General features: G+C 44.2%; 1 protein-coding gene across 2 annotated transcripts in view; it reads left to right on the top strand.

Moving 5' to 3' along the window:
* Positions 1 to 18,507, top strand: part of TEC (tec protein tyrosine kinase) — a 112,987-nt gene that overhangs the window by 54,873 nt on the left and 39,607 nt on the right. The window lies entirely within an intron of this gene.

Consider the following 18,507-nt stretch of genomic DNA (forward strand, 5'->3'; position numbering starts at 1 on the left):
ACATGGAAGAGGCTCTGCCTTAAAGGAACAGGCCTGGGAACCAGCAGGCCAGGCTACCATGAGCTGACTAAGACCAGGTTCCTTTCGTTCTGAGTTACCAGACAGACCAGTGAGAGCAACAAAAACAACTCACCGTCTCTGACCAGTTCCCTCGGTTCTCAAGTGAAGTAGAAATTATTTTAATTTTAATTTTAATTTTTCCATGAGTCACCGTAATGGCTCGGAATGCTCTTTTTTAGCATTAGAAAAAGATTTTCTTACTAAAACAGGCGACATTGGTTCTGATGTCAGAGGGACAGTATTCAGATCCTGGGCTCTGTCACTCACTAGGCTATATGACACCAGACAAAACGACTTTGCCATTTTCTTCATATGTGAATAATAGTCACCACCTCATAGTGTTGTTGTGGTGATCAGTTGAATTTAAATGAATTTAAAGCAAAACCTCCAAATAGTGGACCTTGAAGAAAAGTTAGTAACATTACTGTGACTGTTAACCCTCGGTATATAAAGATCGATTCTTTCTTTTTGACTGCTCATGCAGATTTGAGTAAATAAAATCCCTTATTTCTATTCTACACTCCTTTAAGTCTTCATTCAAGTAACAATGGGAAACTAAGACAGTGTTTGAAAGAAGCTTCAGTGTGGTGAATGAAAGTCTGTCCACCTTCAACCAAGCCACTCGGCCAGAGTTGGGCCGCCCGGGGTCCCCCTGTGACTGTCCCTGACTGAGCTCAGGAGCTGCTGACGGGGCTCTTGGCTCTGGGGGCCAGCCCGGAGGGGATGGTTTCTCCTCGCTCTCTCCTGGAATGGAGGCCCCTCTTGAGTCCCTCTCCGGTAACCTCCTCCCCCCCATGCCAGCCTCTCAGAACATTCTGCTTCCCATGTTCCTTTCTCTTTCCTTCTCCTCCTGGCTCGTCTGAGTCTCTTGGGCCTGCTTCCTTGTTCTTGGAAGGCCAGCAGGAAGTGACCTCCCTCCTCTGTGACGGCCCCTAGCCCTTGTTGTTCATGCAGCAAACAGTTGTCGCTTATCTCCCCCTGTGACCCCCATGGTGCTCCTGCTTCCTTTTGGCTACTCCCTCTTGTCTCCTTCAAGAGTTGGGATTTCTTGAAGTTCTGTTCTGGGGCCTTTTTTTCTCACTCTGCACTTGCCCAACGAGACACCATCCATTCCGGTGGCTTCGGGTTAGCATCTAGGTCCTGATGACTTCTCCAGTCTTTATCTCCCAGCCTGGTGTCTATTCTGATGTCTAAGGGTTTATACAGGCAGCTCAAATTCAAAATATCTGAAAAGAAACTCACGATGACTCCCCCCTCCCCATTTCTAGCACAGGAATTGTACCAACCTGGGATTTGGTCTAAACTTACCCCTCTCCCTTACCCTCTCTCAAGTCTGCATGTTCAACAGGTTTTGTTGATCTACATTCTGGACATATCTCATTGCTGCCACCCTTTCCCAACTCTACTGCTGCCATGACCCAAGCCACCATTGGCGACATGGGTGAATACAGCAGCCTCTGTATCCGTTAGATTGAGTTAGGCTGTATATTCTATAAAATCAGTAAATAATAGTGGCTTAAACTATATATATATATATATATATATATATATATATATATATATATATATATATATATATATTTTTTTTTTTTTTTCTTTTTCTTTTTCTTTTTTTTTTCTTTTTTTCTTTTTTTCCCCTCTTCCAATGTATGAAAATTAAAATACTGGAGGCAGGCTGCCCTCAACTGGTATGGTGGATCTTGGGTTCTGACTTTCCCTTCCATCATCCTAGCTTATAATTTTTATTTTGGCCCAATATGGCTGCTGAATTCAGCCATTTTGTCTGAATTGCAGGCTGGACGAAGGAAGAAAGACAGAAAAGCAAGCAGGGACGTCTTCCTCTGAGTCAGCTCCCTTTAACAGCCTTCCCGTACGTTCCACGCAGAACTTCTGCCTGTGTCACAGTGACTGGTACCTAATCCCATGGCCCTCCAAAGCTGCAAAGGGAGCTAAGAAAGAGTCATTTATTCTGAGTATGCACATGACCAATGAAGAGTCAGAATTATGTTACCGAGGAGAGGTTATATGTGTGTGGGTGGACAACCAGAGTCTCTGCACATTGTAACAGGCTCCTCTTCCCACTCCTGCCCTCTCCAGTCTGTTGTACACAGTGGCTACAGCGACCACGTCCCTGTCCTGCTTAAAACCCTTCAGGAGCTTCTCATGATCCCCAGTTTAAATCTCAAAGTCCTCATGGCCTGTGGTCCAGCCTGCCCACCTGTCTGCATTCATCTGCAGTTCATTCTCTTCCTCACTTCCAACCTTCCTGCTTACCAGTCTTCCTGCTCCTTGAAGGCAGCTGGCTCCTTTCCACCCTAGAGCGAATACTGTGTTCTCTGTTCAGAATCCAGGTTCTCCTACTTCTCCTTCAGGTTTCAGTTTAAACATCACTTCCTCAGTACAACCTCGTGATCTTCCAGGTTAGATCAGTTTTCCCTGCATAATATCACCTTATGCTTTTGCTTTGTACCACCAATCTCTATTTGGTAAATTATTAGTACAATTATTTTTCCAGTCTCTTTTTCCCTCCTTCACTTCCTCCTTCCGTCCCTCCCTCTCTCCCTCCCCCATTCCCTCCCTCCCTATCTCCCTTAGCCCATTAGCTGACCTGTAGTAAGTCATAAATGACTGTTGAATAACCAAGTGGGATCCAGGTTTAAGGCTGGATAGGATGGGTTTATTTTGAATCATTAAATCATGAAAGGGGAAGACATAAGGAGAGATATCTTGCTAAGTAGTCAGAGATGCAAGATCCAGCACAAGTGAGGAGTTGGAATTAGAGAGGTAAATTTGTAGTAATCAGATCTAGTAGTCCATTCAATGCTGTTTATCAAACTATAAGGAGGCATTTTCCTGAGGGAAATGGGCTTTGAAGCCAGAAAGATCTACTCCGAATTCTGGGTCTCTCATTGATTGGCTCTGACAGTGGGCAGTTGCTGAAACTCTCTGAGTCTCTATTTCGTATCTGTAAACGAAGATACCAATCCTGCCAGGCCATTTGTATGCAGATAGACTATTATAAGCTCTTCTGTTTGTTTGATTCAAAAAACACGTTAAGAAGAAAGATAATCCTGCTTTAAAAACAGAGACAATGGCCAACATATTCCTGGTCCTCCTGAGTGCCCGCACACCCTTTGCACAGTGAAAATCAAGATCGCGCTCTGGTCTGAGGAACAGAAGGATGGGGGGGCCTATTGTAGGTTTTTTTTTTGTTGGCTGTTTTAAATTTACCAAATACTTCCGTTGTGCTCACCATGGTCTTCTGTGCTTTGTAAGTATTAACTTTAATCATCTTAACTTTGTAAGGTAAATGCAGTTAGCATTCCCATTTTACAGAAGAGGAAACTGAAGGATGAGGAGGTGGATGGAGAGCCTCGTCCAGGGCTGTAGAGCCAGGATGTGGCAGAGCCCGGAACCCAGCCTCGGCCGTACTGCACTGCTTCCGGCTAACTTTGTGGTCCTTTTTGGCTGGCTTATATTAATCTTTATATTCACTATATAAAGTGAAGCTTTATATACTCGAAGCCATCAAGAAAGCCTAACGAATTGGTAAAGCGTGTTTTTGTAATATTATTATTATTATACTTCCAAGGAAGAGACATTTTTAACCAAAGGTGCTCTCTGCTCTGTTGTGTTAAGGTGTGAGTTATCAGATGAACTGTTTCTAACGTAAAGAGGAAGTGTTAATATAGCTGCTTGCTGATTCAGTATTGGTTTCATACTGTATGACAGCTAAAATAACACCCCCAAAGGTTAAAAATAGTACAGTCACATGAAGCATTAACCGTCCTTTTTTCAAAACTGAATTTTAAGGCCCATGATGTAAAGGTTAATTTTTGTTGTTGTTGAAAAGAGTGGATATTGGTAGATACTGGTTATTTCTATTATGGCCTCCTGTAATTTTAGGGAACTGATGTTTGTCATGGTCCAAGGAAGAATTTCATTCATGCCATTTTATTTATAAGACACAGTCAAATTTTACATTAATTCTAAGATCTTTCCTGGCTTTTAGATGGTAGGTGTGAGGGTCTTTCCTTAAACAAAATTAGTGGCTTTTGCTTTTATTTTCCCTAAGAGGACTAGCACTATTTGAAAAATAATAATAGTTAAATGTATCAAGCCCTTACCATTTGTCATCCTTGTTCTGAGGGCTTAACATGAATTGACTCTTAATTCCAACACAAACTAATAAAGTTCTGGGGCTATTATTTGTCCCATTGTGTAGCTAAAGAAACTAAATAAAGCACAAAGACATTAAGTAACTTCTCCAAGGAGATACAGGGAGTAAGTGGCAGAGCTGAGATTCAAACGCAGGCATTCTGTATTCAGAGTCTTTGCTCTTAAGCAATAAACTCTTGTTAGAGTACTGCTGGTTCTTAATCTAATGAGATATAAAATATATGAAAACAAAGTAAGGTGATTTGTCCATTTATTTCTATTTTAAACTTATTATTTTTTAATTATTCATCCTCACCCCATGATATTTTCCCATTAATTTTGAGAGAGAGTGAGAGAAAGGGGGAGAGACAGAGAGAGAAACATTGATGTGAGAGAGACACATTGATTGATTACCTCCCTCATGCTCCCCGACTGGGGCTGGGGATAGAGCCTGCAACCCAGGTATGTGCCCTAGACTGGAATCAAACTTGGGACCATTCAGTCTGTGGGCCAGTGCTGTATCCACTGAGCCAAACTGGCTAGGGCTATTTATATTTTTAAAAGCTACCCAGCATTTCTTCCTCTGAAAAAATAATAGCATACCAAGTAACAGAGCCAGGCTCCGCTTTCTATTTTAACAGTCTGGGCCCATGCATGACAACATAGAATTATTGAAGGTCGTGGTTCTTCATTGCCCTGATGATTGAGGACATCCCCTTAGCATTATATACAGAGCCCTTCAGAGTCTGGCCCCATCCCGCCCTCCCTGCCTCCTTTCCTGCCTCTGCCCCCTGTGTCCTTCAGTGCATTTGAACACACTGTCACACTGTGATCCAATCCCCATACTCCCTGTGCTCTTTGGAAGCTACACATCTTTTTTAAAAAAATATATTTTATTGATTTTCCACAGGAAAATCAAGAGGAAGGAAGAGGGATAGAGAGCTAGAAACATCGATGAGAGAGAAACATCGACCAGCTGCCTCCTGCACACCCCCTGCCCTGGATGTGCCCACAACCAATGTACATGCCCTTGACGGGAATCAAACCTGGGACCTTTCAGTCTGCAGACCGACGCTCTACCACTGAGTCAAACCGGTTTTGGCTGGAAGCTACACGTCTTTACTTGCGATGTTCCCTTTTCTCCTCTCTTTGCTGAGAAAGCCCTTATTCATGAGTCAAGGCTCAGCTCAAAGAGGCACCTCCTTGGTGCAGTCTTCTCTGACTCCTCTTTGGGAAGAATTAACTGCTTCTACCTTGGTGTTCCACTGCATGCTGTTCGTGATGAGCTTTTCACACTGCCCGTGAGTAGTCATCTCTTCCCATTCAGTTGGCAATTCCTGAGGACTAGAGCAGATGCTACAGAAATGTTGACTAAAAGAGCTGAAGGGGTTAGGAGGTGTAGGGAGGTTAATAGAAACATGTGGGGAGATTTGAGTTGATTCCTGACTTCATTTAATATCCTGTCTACATAGTATAAGATTTTTTTAAATTTCAGGACACAAACTATTCAAGGTGACCTGCTTCCTTTCCCAAGAAGGAATTAAAAGTTTACAAATTGGTCCTAGCCATTTTGGTTCAGTGGATAGAGCATGGACTGAAGGGTCCTGGGTTTGATTTTGGTCAAGGGCACATGCCTGGGTTGCAGGCTCTATTCCAAGTAGGGGTAATGCAGGAGGCAGCCAATCAATAATTCTTTCTCATCATTGATGTTTCTATCTCTCTCTCTCACTTCCTCTCTGAAATCAATAAGAATATATTTTAAAAAGTTTACAAATTATGAAGTTCACAATCATGACATCCGTGAAACATCACTTGGCAATCAAAATAGTATTGATATAAAAAAAATGACAACAATAACAAAATGCTGTTATTCTAGATTAACTGTCTAATGTTTTAATTTGGCTGTGTTAAATTCAAATTCTAATATTTTCCTGGATTGTCCACACCAAATATTGGTTGAGTTTTGACCGTTTGGGTGCTGGTGGTGACCCCACTACATGCCTGTACCAGTGAATCATTCATTCTGCTGTGGGCATCAGATGTCCAACAAGAGTCTCACTAACAGTTTATAATGTCCTTTATTATCCATAAATGAGTGAGATCATGTGATATTTATCTTTCTTTGACTGGCTTATTTCATTTAGCATAATGCTCTCCAGTTCCATCCATGCTGTTGCAAATGGTAAGAATTCCTTCTTTTTTTATGGCAGCATAGTATTCCATTGTGTAAATGTACCACAGTTTTCTAGTCCACTCTTCTGCTGATGGGCACTTAGGCTGTTTCCAAATCTTAGCTATTGTAAATTGTGCTGCTATGAACATAGGGGTGCATATATCCTTTCTGATTGGTGTTTCTGGTTTCTTGGGATATATTTCTAGAAGTGGTATTACTGGGTCAAATGGCAGTTCCATTTTTAATATTTTGAGGAAACGCCATACTGTTTTTATTTTTAATACTTTAAACAACAACAACAACAACAAAAGAGTCTTCCTAACATGACATGCAGTAATTAGAAAAAGTACAGGTGGATTCTATTTCAGAGTGTGAGACATTTGAGAAGGAATAAAAGGTACTAAATGTGCATACCATTTGAAATCACCAGTATTTTGTTCATTTTTGACTTACAAAAATGGCAGTTTCTTATGGTTTGACCTAATTTACCTTAGTGAATAGATAACAAAAGCCAATAGAAACTCTCTTTCTGAATCCACTTGAAAGCCTGTGCTTGGTCATATGGAGGTTTCAGATATACTCAGTGTAGTTACTACGGTTACTCCTACAGGTTTCCTCGAAAGCCTTCCAAGACTGGTTGCTATCACAGTGGTGTGATGTGCTACCTGCACTGCTGGAAGGGAGGTGAAGGGATCAAGTAAGAGAAAATTCAACAGATTATGCCCTCACTGCAGGTGCTGCTGGGCTGGCAGTGAGTGGCCTGGCTCTTGGGCTGTGGGGATTTGTATTGGCATCGAGGGGCATCTCTTGGAGTGTCCATATATTCTGCAACTCGGATTAATTTTACTAGAGTGTTGGAGAGTTAAATGCATCAGTAATAGCAAACTGAGAGTGCACGGATAGTTCAATCGTGGCCCCCAGCTGGGATAGCCAATAAAGAACAGAGCTCTGCAGCTTGGAGTTCTGGGTCATCACTTGTCCTTGGTCAATTGGTTTAACCTTAGTGCCACATTTGCAAAATGCAGATGCTGAATAGCTCATGATTTCATCAGGGTCAGTAGTATATATAATTAATTATGGAGATCGATGGTTGCAAGAGGCATGTAAACATGACCTCTGAGACGGTTGTGTAAACATCAGTGATTGCTGTTTCTTCTTCTGAATCCAGGGTGCACATTACCACAGCCTGGCCAAAGCTTTACTAATAGTAGATAAGTAATGTGCACATCCCCACTTTTTACCAATTTAAAATGGTAAATTTCTTTCTGTAGTCTCCTAAAAATTTGTTGTAAGTAAACCCAACTACAATTTTGATCAGAATTTCAAAAAGTGTGATGGGAGGAAGTATTTTTGATGTTTATCATGGAAAGTTTCCGACATATCAAGAGAGGCCAGAATAGTACAATGACCCCATGGACCCACCATCCCCTAATAACTCTGACTCATACTTCCCCCACCTTCATTATCTTCAGTAGAACTGTAATGCTGTCACCACACTTCAAAACATATCAGTGGAACTTCCTTGATGTCATTCAGATCATGGATGAAATTGCTTTAAAAATAATTTTATCTCTAGCCCTAGCCAGTTTGGCTCAGAGGATAGAGTGTTGGCCATGGACTGAAGAGTCTTGGGTTGATTCTGGTCAAGGGCATGTACCTCGGTTGCAGGCTCGATCCCCAGCACTGGTTGGGGCTCATGGGAGGCCACCAATCAATGTGTCTCTCTCACATCGATGCCCCTCTCTCTCTGTATCTCTCCCCCTCCCTTTCACTCGTCTCTTAAAAAAAAAAAAAGAAAACAATTAAAAATACCCTTGGGTGAGGATTAACCAAAATAATAATGATGATGATGATGATGATGATGATGATGATGATGATTTTATCCCTAGAATGTTTCCACTTGAGGGGCTGTGCTACAGAAGTTTTCCAGAAATTGATCCATTATAACACAAAGTGAATATTCCTATAGAAACCCTAATAAAAGCAGTGATTTGAACCCATTGAGCCCACAGAAATCCACAGAACTAGGCAATTCTGTGTATTCCTCTTTGAATGTGTTACTGAGAGGAGAACTGATGGCCAATTCATCTTCTCTTACTCGGGACTTCGATCGAAGGTTCATGTTTTCTCTTTCTGGCCAGTGTTCTCATGGTGATTCCTTGTCCCCATTTCCACCTCCTCACTCTCCCACTCACTCCCCCTTTCATTCCCCAAGATCCCCTTAGAAGCAAAAGAAGGAACTTTCCCAGCGCAGCCACTTACATTTTTTGGGGGAAAACTAGGAGGGGTTGTTGCTCCCTCTGGGGCAGCAAGCAGTGCAGGGAAGCTGCTCAGACGTGCAGTTGAATAACACGCAGAGATATTTAGAAAGCAGACTGCAGTGCGATCCCTTTACCACGGAGAGAACTGGAGAAACCTTCCGTATGGTTTAGTAGAAGCTCACTTAAAGATCAGGTTAGCTGAAACCGGTTTGGCTCAGTGGATAGAGCGTCGGCCTGCGGACTGAAAGGTCCCAGGTTCCATTCCGGTCAAGGGCATGTACCTTGGTTGCGGGCACATCCCCAGTGGGAGGTGTGCAAGAGGCAGCTGATGGATGATTGTCTCTCATTGATGTTTCTAACTCCCTATCTCTCTCTCTTCCTCTCTGTAAAAAAAATTAATAAAATATATTTTTAAAAAAGATCAGGTTAATCCCCCCGCCCTCCCCCCCCCCCCCCATTTAGGACCCTAGCAAAGCTCAGTTCCATTTTAAATCGATCATGTTTCCAATTCATACTTGCCTCCCATTAACATCAGATAAGCAGAGAGAGGGGTTTTTCTTAGTGGAGGAACTCCTCTGGTGTGGGTCGTGTGGAGGTAAAACTCCCTAGAGGCTTTGAGCCTTTCAAATTCTCTACTGCCCAGACCAGTCCTGCCTGTAAGTCCTAGCTCAGCCTCCTAGGGTGAGGCAGTGGGGCCATGGTCACAGACTCTTCCGCTTCCAGAGCTGTCACGCCTCTGCATCCCTTCTTCAATCCACGTGACCATGACCGGAATACTGGCCCAGGGGTACGGTGCTGCAGCAGCAGGTGCGTGCCACACGTACAAGCCACAGAGCTCGTCACCGTGTGTCTGCACTGCGACTTGTCACTGCCACCCACCACGCATTTCGGAAATGGACTTTTCTATTGTGCTTTGCTTGCTGTCTGTAGCTCTCACCCACCAGAAACTTACAAAGTGTATCTACCCAAGTTCCTCTTGATAAGAGATGGTGTTTGTGTGGTTGTAGTTGTTTCCACTTTCATAAAGCTCTGAAGTGTCATTAAAGAACAAATGCATCTTGAGCACCTGAAGTATCCGCTGGGGAGCCTCGGGACACGCACATACACGCTCACACTCACACTCACGCACAGGCACAGGCACATGCACACACATTCACACTCACACAGACCCAGGCACACAGAATCCGTAGTGCAGATGCAAAGTGCTACTTACTAGTAAGTGTTAACCATGCAAACCCAAGAACTGAAATCTAGGTTAAAGTGCCTTCCTTCTTCTCTTTTGCTGCTTGAGAAAACAAGTCGAGATTTGCAGTGACATCCAATGATTACCATCTCTGTGGTTGAGGAGGGTCGCTGACAGTAGTGATGAGCATCTCTGAGGATTGCGACATGGCGGTGGAACCAAGGGCAGCGGAAGCGGGGCCTCTGAGGTCCTGGAGACTCTTGGCATGCCGGTGTCCCCCTGGTATGGCACAAATAAGCCAGCCGCAGCTCTTCTCTGAAATAGTGTAGCCAAGAAAAAGCGATGGCTGTGACTGGATATTGTGAAAGTAGACCCCAGGAAGGCCTCCTCCCTGCTTAGCCTACGCCCCTCCTATTCATGTATGTCCTCTTTCATTCCTTGGCTCATTCACAAAGTCATGGGGCCCCTGCCATGTGCTAGGCTACCTGTTGTTGGTGCCGAGGAGGGTATGTCTTCACTGAGCTTTATCATGCCTGACTCAAAGAAGGCGGGATGAGAAAGGAAGAAAGAAGAAGATATGATCAGGCATCAGTTGGGGGGAAGGAGGGGGGATGTTCAATTTATTTTTTAACCAGAAATTCATATAATACTGGATGAATCAAATGAATGGATGAGTTCTCTCTCACTTGGAATAAATCCTAAGGCAGAGCCTTCATTTAACTGAGAGTTGATTGATTGGCCCATTATTTACTTAAGTTATTTTGTTTAGCCATTGTACCTATTGTTCTCCTTCACTCTTTTTGTTGTTTGTTCTTTTTTAAGTCTGTGATTTAGAACACCAAAGTTCTAGCAAAGAATTTCATAGTTTCCAACACTTCCCAGGTTTCAAGGTCCCTGAGGGCAGGGGCCATATTTTTTCAACTTTATTGGGGTATAATCAATAAGGCAGTAAATTGCCTATATTTAAATTGTATTGCTTGATAAATTATGACATGTATATAGCTGTGAAACCATCACTACCATAAAATAATGAACATATCCATCACCTCGTAACATACCCATATCCTCATACCTCTTTGTAATTCATACCTCCCCTCTCATTCCCACTCTCCCTAAGTAATTACTGATCTGATTATTGATACTATAGATTAGTCCAGATATACCAGAATTCTAGAATAAACATATATAGCATGTGTTCTTTTTAAAATGCTGTAGCATCTTTCATCCAGCAGAGTATTTTGAAATACAGTGGGGTCTTGTTCCTTGAATTTAATTCAAGAAGGTTCCAGAAGGCTGTTTCAATCATTTTTTCCCCCTATTAGAAATAATGTAAATTGAATTAATCTATTCCAGACCCCCAAATGATTCCCTGTTTTAACCTTTCTTATATACAGTACATGTCTAATGTACTGTTTAACCTATAAATAAACACTTTAAAAACAAAAAGGACCTGAAATGTAAATGAAAATTTAACAAAAGGAAAGGAAATGTACAGTAAAAAATGAAAATGTAACAATAATTATAAGCAGCAACAAAAAATAAAAATAAAAAATAACCCATGAAAATATTCACAGCACAATATCCTGAGATTTTAACAGTGATAAACGGACTCACGTTTGTGCATTCTCTCTTTTGTCACTTGAGAGTGCGTGATTCATCACACAAGCAACAACATGAAAGGGTTTTCCGGTTGAGAAGCGAATTGTTCGAGATGGGAGACTTTCGAGAAATGAGATTCCACGCACAGTACATCCATTTTGTCTCACCAATATTTCACTTTTTATTACTCTGAAGAATTCCATTGTCTGGCCATACCACAGATTTTTATCTATTCACCCGTTGATGGACTTTTGGGTTGTTTCCAGTTCTCAGCTATTACAAATAAAGCTGCTATTAATATTCTTGTACATGTCTTTGTGTGACTAGAGGCCTTCATTTCTCTTGGGTAAATACAGTAGCTGTGTTTTTTAACTTTCACATCTGTTGTGTTTAGCACCTTATGTAGCATATAGTAGATGCTCAGCAAACATTGTCCCAAGTAGTTTGCTAGTCTGGACTCTGCCTGCATTTCTGTGGTAATTGATAGATAGCACGAAATTATTTTTAAAAATAGTTATTTAATGGACACAAAGCTCTGGGGAGGGAGGGCATGAATGGGAGGGGGTGGGCAATGGTATATGTACAAAAATTAAAAAAAATAGTTATTTAAAATACTGTTTTGTTTCAAGAGAAAGAGTGGTTCTGCTATTATCCTATTTCTCTAGTTCTGTGATATTTTATGCACTATAGTCAAGTTTAATTGTCTACTAGTTTTTGAGTTCTTGGAATATTTATTGAATTCCTCCAAGGATAAAATGAAACAAAACAAAACAAAAATACACCCCAAACCTGGTATATTAACCTAAAGAAACTGTAAAAACCACTAATATTTAAAAGATCTCTGTTAAACCCTTTTTTTCTAGATGAGTTTTATAACAAATTAGAGACTGCATGGTTGAAAAAACTAAGGATCTATTGTGGAGGAAATAGGGTTTAATATGGAAAGATTTTAGAATTCTTATATTTAAAGGCACAAACAATTAACTAAATAACTTGTTTTAGCGATTACATTGGGCCAGATATTATGCTGAGTGCTTTATGAGTGTTTTACAGTCTTCACAGCAATCTAGGGGAGAGCTTATTTTACTGTAGTGTCCCCCCATTTTACAGGCGAGGAAGTGGAGACAAAGAGGTTAATGAATTTGCATGGGGCCACAGAACTGGCATTTAAACACGGGTCTGCCTGACATTGAAGTTGTGCTCTGAACTATATGAAACATTGATGGTTATATTAAAACATCCCAACAATACTCAAAATATTGTGGCATATTCCATAAGGTCTTAAAAAGTTTATGTGGGCAAAGAGATTCTAGCAGTCTCGCCAATTGTTGCTTACATTGTTTACTTAAGTTTCCATAAAGTTAATTAACTTGACACCTTTCTTTCCTAGAACCTTCTATCTTTCTATTTAAAGTCGCTTTTTTATACTCTTGCCATCACTTGCATTGGCCAGTCTGCTTCTAATCACCTCCTATTAGGCAAGACAGAACTATCCAGTCCAGAATGGAACCAGCCTGTTTGGCATCCTGCAGCTCTGACAGATCATGACAATGCTTTGCCTGTGGTTACTCTTCTATATCTTGCCTGAAATTTAAAATAACTGTTGGCCGGGAACCCTCCAGGATTGCCAGCTATTGGGATGTCAGAGCCTCCAGAGCAAGAAGAAAAGAAATACGGGATACACGTCCTACCTGCAGACACGTTATAACCTAGGTAGCAAATAAGACACACCATTTTGATGCCCTCACGAGACCAAGGAGGGTTCTTCACGTGAAAAGAGCAATGATCTTGAATATTTCTTCTTGGGCCGCAGTTAACAATAATATATAGCACATATCAATCATCATGAAGTAATTTTCTCCTCGGAAGAATTCTGAAAAGAAGTGGAGATAAACTGTGCTGTGTGTCCTTTCTCGGAATTAACTGCTTAACCAGAGTGTGAGGGCCAGGTGTGAAGAAGCAAGGTGTTTGGGGTGTATGTGGCTTTTCTGTTAACTCGGGGTTTCCTAGGATGGGTTTCTTAAATTTTCCACCCTTTTCTTCCTCGCTCCCGCCTAACCTCTCAGCGTTAACCCCGAGGTGTGTCTGGAATCATGTACTACTAACTATACTGTAATGTCTTCTGAAAAGCAGAATCCTCTTGAACTATATAAAGACAGTGCTGAGCATGTCTGAGTTTGAGCAGCTCCCTGCAAACATATCTACCTGGTGTCCAATAGTCAGCTCCACCAGCATTCCCAGCCTTGCCTTCAAACCTGATCCTCCCTCAGGAGTCCGGTATCTGTCTGCAGCACTCAAACTCAAAATCCCCGAGGCTCCCTACCTGCTTCTCCCCTCTGAATCACCAGCTCTAACTGACCACAAAGTCATGTGGACTCTGCCTCCTAATATTCTGGCATCCCTGCTTCTCCCACCTTACTTATTGGGCTCACAACCTCACTATCCCTAACCTGAACTCTTTAAAAAAAATTTAAAAATTGATTTCAGAGAGGAAGGGAAGAGGGAGAGAGATAGAAATAATCACCAATGAGGAGGAATCATTGATCAACTGCCTCCTGCACGCCCCACACTGGGGATTGAGCCCACAGCCTGGTCATGTACCCCGACTGGGAATCGAACCGTGACCCCCTGGTTCATAGGATGGACCTCAACCACTGAGCTGGGCCAGCCGGGTCCTCACCTGGACTCCTGTAGCAGTCTCCCAGCTGGCCACCTGTCTGCACCTGCCCCTCACATGGCCATTAATCTTTTTGAAAACAAACCTCAGTTCAGCACTCCTCACTCCCCGCTTAGATCCACTAAGAATAAACCAAACTCCTTAGTCTGGCATATAAGCATTTTTCTAACTTGGTCTCAGCCTTTTTATTTTTTTTTTAAATATATATTTTATTGATTTTTTTTTACAGAGAGAAAGGGAGAGGGATAGAAAGCTAGAAACATCAATGAGAGAGAAACATGGACCAGCTGCCTCCTGCACACTCCCTACTGATGATGTGCCGGCAACCAAGGTACATGATCTTGACCGGAATCAAACCTGGGACCCTTGAGTCTGTAGGCTGCCGTCTATCCACTGAGCCAAACTGGTTAGGGTGGTCTCAGCCTTTTTTGTGTCATTTCCTGCAGTTCCCCTGCACCACTCTGAACCTCAGTCATAATGAATTTCTTTCCGTTCTCTAAATCAATGCTTCCCCCATCCCTCTCTCCTCTCGGCTTAGAACTCTTCTTCACATTCTCCACAGGAAACTGTCCTACTTATCCTTTAAAAACCAAATCCCAATATCACTTCCTCCCCGAAACGTCTTCAGCCTCTCCTGGCCCAGCCGCTGCTCCTCCCCAGCCCGCCACGTGCTCCCTGGCTTCATCATTACTCGATGCCGGATCATCCCCCCAATTTCTCCATCCACCACGCTCTTGTGAACCCCTCCAGAGGAGACCCTCATCCCTTCCAGAACTTGGAAGCCGCGGTGCTGGGTGTCTCATCAGTGCTTGCTGGTGGGATGGATAATATCAGGAAGGAGCAACCTGAATTTGAACGTTTATCCTCCAACTTCATAGCAAGGTATTTGCATCCATAAGCCCAAATACTAGCACAGCAACATAATTCTATATCACGGAACATGGACTTAGGGGGTGTAAGTAAACTCACTATAAAAGTCACCCCCTTTTCTGTATCGATGGACTGCATCTAACAGCTGCCTTTAGTCTTGGGGGCAGGCGGTGGGTGGAGGTGGGTGTCCTGGAAGCAGAGTGTACGTAGCCTGAGGCTCCAGGGCTGCGAGAGCTGGCGGGTGGTCCAGGATCCCAGAGCAAAGTCTGGAAAAGTCGGTGATGCAGCAGTGATGTCCTCCGGGGCTGGGGGTAAAGGGTCGTTTGGCCCTCTGTTGCTGTCAGTGTTTTCTGAGGCTTCTGCAGTGATGTGTGATGCGCTCACAGGAGGGTGGGGCTCTGGCACTTCCTCCTGCCCACTGACAGGTGCCGGCCCCAGGGACTGGTGTGTGTGTGTGTGTGTGTGTGTGTGTGTGTATGTGTGTCCCTGTTGGCCAGACCTCTCAGCACAGGGCTGCGGGTTCCTTATGAGCTGACCCCGATCGAGCACCTCCCCATCCTGCTGCATGCACCTGTGCATCAGCCGTCAAAGCATTTTTTTATTTTTTATTTTATTGATTTTTTACAGAGAGAAAGGGAGAGAGAGAGTTAGAAACATCGATGAGAGAGAGTCATCGATCAGCTGCCTCTTGCACACCCCCTACTGGGGATATGCCCGCAACCAAGGTACATGCCCTTGACCGGAATCGAACCTGGGACCCTTCAGTCCCCAAGCCGGCACTCTATCCATTGAGCTAAACCAGTTTCGGCTGTTGTTGTTTTTGCTACTTATTTTATGTAGCAAACACTTACAGATACCGTACTACAGGTTAGACACTCTTCTAAGCACTTCGCAAGAACTCATTTAATTCTCACAGCTCTGCAATAGTATCGATGAGGTAGATACTATTATAATTTCCATTTTACAGAAGAGGCAACTGAGGTCATTCTGAAGTATGTTTTTCTTCACGTGTGCTGTTCATCCCCCCCACCCCATCATACATCAGGATTTCTCTGCCTAAATTGTCATTTAAGCCAGAGTTCCTCTGTATTCTCTTAGCATCTTTCTAATGTACAGTACTCCCTGTATTTTACAGGCTCAGGCAAAAATAGGTTTACAGTTGTTTGTGTGGAAAATAATACAGTAATAATACAAGGGTAAACTCCGTGTTTCGCATGCTCACGACTGTAAACCTACTTTTAATAAATACTGTTTTTCTGTCTCAGAGGTAGAGATGGGACAGTTGCGGAATTTTAGCGTGTTCCCTCTGTGAAAGGTGTCTAGTGTCGCTGACCTCCCAGAGTGGCTCTGAGGAGCACACGACTCAGTAGTTGGACTCTCCGCTTAGGACGTGTGCTTCCCCGATCTGGACTTGGTGTGTCCCTGGACACAGCTGCTGACACGGGGCAGGTGTGTCCTGTGGAGACTGAGGGGAGGACGAGAAGGGAAAACAGAGGCCCCCATGGCAGGACCACTAAGGCGAAGGGTGTCAGCATGCCCCGATGTCTCAGGAAGGTGTGAGCTGATGACCACCCAGGTTGGGTTTGTTCACGGGATGTTGTTGAGAACGGCTTTAGCCGGCTGTGGTGACGGGGTGGGGGTGTGTGGGGGAGGCAGGTTGCACGTGGTGAAGGAGGAGTGGGCGGGAAGGAAATGAAAGGCTGAGGGTGCGAGCACATGTCTTTGCAGGAAGGGAAGAGAAGCATTCGGCCGTGGCGGGGCCGGAAGAAGGGCCCTCGGTGTGGCTGGGAGAGAAGGAGGCTCTGGCAGGAGAAGGCCATGGTTGGAAGAGCATGGCTGGGGAGGAGAGTGTCCCTCTCCCTCTCCTGATGACGGCTCAGTCCATGCCCAGGAGCCTTGCTGCCTCCTTGGGGACGTGTCTCCACCAATCCTGTCACCTGCTTGCAGCTGGGCATCCAGGGTCTGGGTGGCGCTGGGGTCAGCTGGGCAATGTGAGTCCATAGTCTGAGCGGCAGGTCCCTCATCTGTGAGAGGAGGGGGATTTGTGAGCACTAAAGTGAAACGTCTTCTGCGAAGTACCACCTACAACATCTTAACTGTTGTATCCTATTAGTCTTCTCTTAGACACAGGATGAAAGAGGAAAGGGGAGACCTTAAAATGCGGCTGACCTGCAGGAGAGGGGGTTGGGGGTGTGCCTGTGGGATGGAGGCTCTCTTCTCCATAAAGTCCTGGGCGGTTGTCCCCTGCGAGCAGGGGAATGGGAAGGGTTTGTGTTCCGATGAGACCCGTGGTTCCATAAAGAACCAGGTCTCTCTGCTGGAGATGCACAGAAGAACCGAGAGGTAGCCGAGAAGGTCTGGCCAAGCGTCAAGGAGACAGTGTTGTCTTTGGACCTTCTGCAGCCCGGCATGCGGGAACAGGGAGAGGCATGAATAGGGGCTGCAGAAATGTCAAGGGATGTGTGTGGGGTTAGTGAGGCGGGGGTGGGGGGGGGGAGTAGGGGGGAGGAGGTCAGAGGAGGGGAGGAGGGGAGGGAGCCAGAAGAAGAAGCGGGAGGGAGGGCAAGGCAGGGGGAAGTACTGGTGAAATGACTCCAGAGCAGTCTAGTCCGATGGGAGCTGGTGGCTGGGACAGTGGGCAGGTCTGAAAGTCCTTTGGTGACAGTGAGGGTGCTGAGCAGGTTCCTGGGAGCGGGCAGGGGGCCCACAGATTGGGGCCAGAGGGGCATTTCCAAGTATTATTAGATGAAGCAATTTTGAATGACTGGGGCCAGGGAATGGCTGAGATCCCCCCCCCCCCCCCACTACACTTCTTCATTTGTCTATTTCTTCTTCTATTCTGTATATCTATCCCCCCATCCCGTCCCCTAAGTAGCCTTAGTCTTTATACAGCTTTATCTGTGGCATGTATCAGTTAATATTATTCAGCGAACATTCTTTATTTCTACGTTGTATTTGCAATATTTTTAATGTACAATATGTCAAGTTATCTTCGCACGTACTATGTACTCCTTTGGGTTTTTTCCTGGAATGAATTGTCAAATCTGAGCTTACTCATGTGAGAAATCTCTATTGGTATGAGTGATTTTTTGGGGGGAGGGGTGTCTCACTATGCCATCAGGTGTTTGCTGCAGGGAGATTTGCAGTGAGGGGTACAGGGGGAAGGGGAGGGGAGGGGGCCATAGGGGAGAAAGTGGAGCCTTCAGTCTGAGTCTGAGCGGAGGCTTCACATGGACGGGCCGAGGCCACCCTGTGCCCTCCTGGCTCCGTGTGCTGGAGGGGAGCGGTACCTGGCTAGCGTTTGGTTCTGTCATTGATGCTGTCTTTTGGGGGCTCTGATCAGGAAGTTGAAGAAGGAGTGCGGGGGTGGGCGGGGAGAGGTCGATGGGAGAAAAAGGAGACATATATAAAACTTTCAACGATGAAGAATAATTAAAAAAAGAAGTTGAAGAAGTTAAGATGCGTGTCTGAGACGGGAAGGCAACCATGAGAGGGAGTCCGTTGTTCTGTTCCAGAGGTTTTGGGG

This window comes from Pipistrellus hanaki (genome assembly GCF_964339955.1).
Source record: "Pipistrellus hanaki genome assembly, chromosome: 1".
Taxonomy (NCBI): Eukaryota; Metazoa; Chordata; class Mammalia; order Chiroptera; family Vespertilionidae; genus Pipistrellus; species Pipistrellus hanaki.